Below are 1,275 nucleotides of genomic sequence, written 5' to 3'. Positions count from 1 at the left end.
CTCCATTCCACTAGAATAACAGTTCTCTTCCCTATCTCCATTCCACTGGAATAACAGTTCTGTTCCCTATCTCCATTCCACTGGAATAACAGTTATGTTCCCTATCTCCATTCCATTGGAATAACAGTTCTGTTCCCTATCTCCATTCCACTGGAATAACAGTTCCGTTCCCTATCTCCATTCCACTGGAATAACAGTACTGTTCCCTATCTCCATTCCACTGGAATAACAGTTATGTTCCCTATCTCAATTCCACTGGAATAACAGTTATGTTCCCTATCTCCATTCCACTGGAATAACAGTTCTGTTCCCTATCTCCATTCCACTGGAATAACAGTTATGTTCCCTATCTCCATTCCACTGGAATAACAGTTATGTTCCCCTATCTCTATTCCACTGGAATAACAGTTCTGTTCCCTATCTCCATTCCACTGGAATAACAGTACTGTTCCCTATCTCCATTCCACAGGAATAATGACCAAGTTATTCACAGCAAATGGGCCTTGATCCTTCCACAGGCTGTTCTGAATATGGTCCAACCATTACTGCCAACACCCCTGGCAGCTAGTTGTAAGGCAACATATCCTGTACAATGATATTGATGATTAACCCTTGATAGACTTGCGTTGTTTAGAGACACTGATCTATCAAGGCCTTTCTTCTGTCTTACTCCTTTCTCTCTATCAGTCTGTCACTGTGAGAAGTGTGGGACTGTTGGTTGGTGTTAGTCCATAGTGATGGTGGCAAAATGGCCATTTCTGCCACTGTCCCCCCTTCTTCTCCCTCCCTCACTTGCTCTCTCGCTTTGTCTCTCTCCAGGGAGAAGTAACCCAGATTTCAAAATGAATTACTGCCTATTACGCTCCATCTCCTCCTCCCTCCCTCCCTCCCTCCCTCCCTCCCTCCCTCCCTCCCTCCCTCCCTCCCTCCCTCTCTCTCTCTCTCTCTCTCTCTCTCTCTCTCTCTCTCTCTCTCTCTCTCTCTCTCTCTCTCTCTCTCTCTCGCTTTCTTTCTCTCTCGCTTTCTTTCTCTCTCGCTCTCTTTCTCTCTCTCTCTCCATCTCCTATCCCGTCTTCCTCTTGGTAAAACAGAATCAATCTTGAAAAGAGAATTCCATCTCTCCTTCTCTTCCCCCTCTTCACCCTGTGTGGGTTAACTTAACGGATACATAGCACTCCACTCCTCCTCTGTCTTCTCTCGTTCTTGGAAAGCTTCAATCTCATCCCTTCTTACTTGCTCTTCTTTTGTAGGCAGCTCTTTTCTTCCAGCTCTTCC

Source organism: Coregonus clupeaformis, chromosome 17 (genome assembly GCF_020615455.1).
Source record: "Coregonus clupeaformis isolate EN_2021a chromosome 17, ASM2061545v1, whole genome shotgun sequence".
Classification (NCBI taxonomy): domain Eukaryota; kingdom Metazoa; phylum Chordata; class Actinopteri; order Salmoniformes; family Salmonidae; genus Coregonus; species Coregonus clupeaformis.
This window is presented reverse-complemented; position numbering follows the sequence as displayed.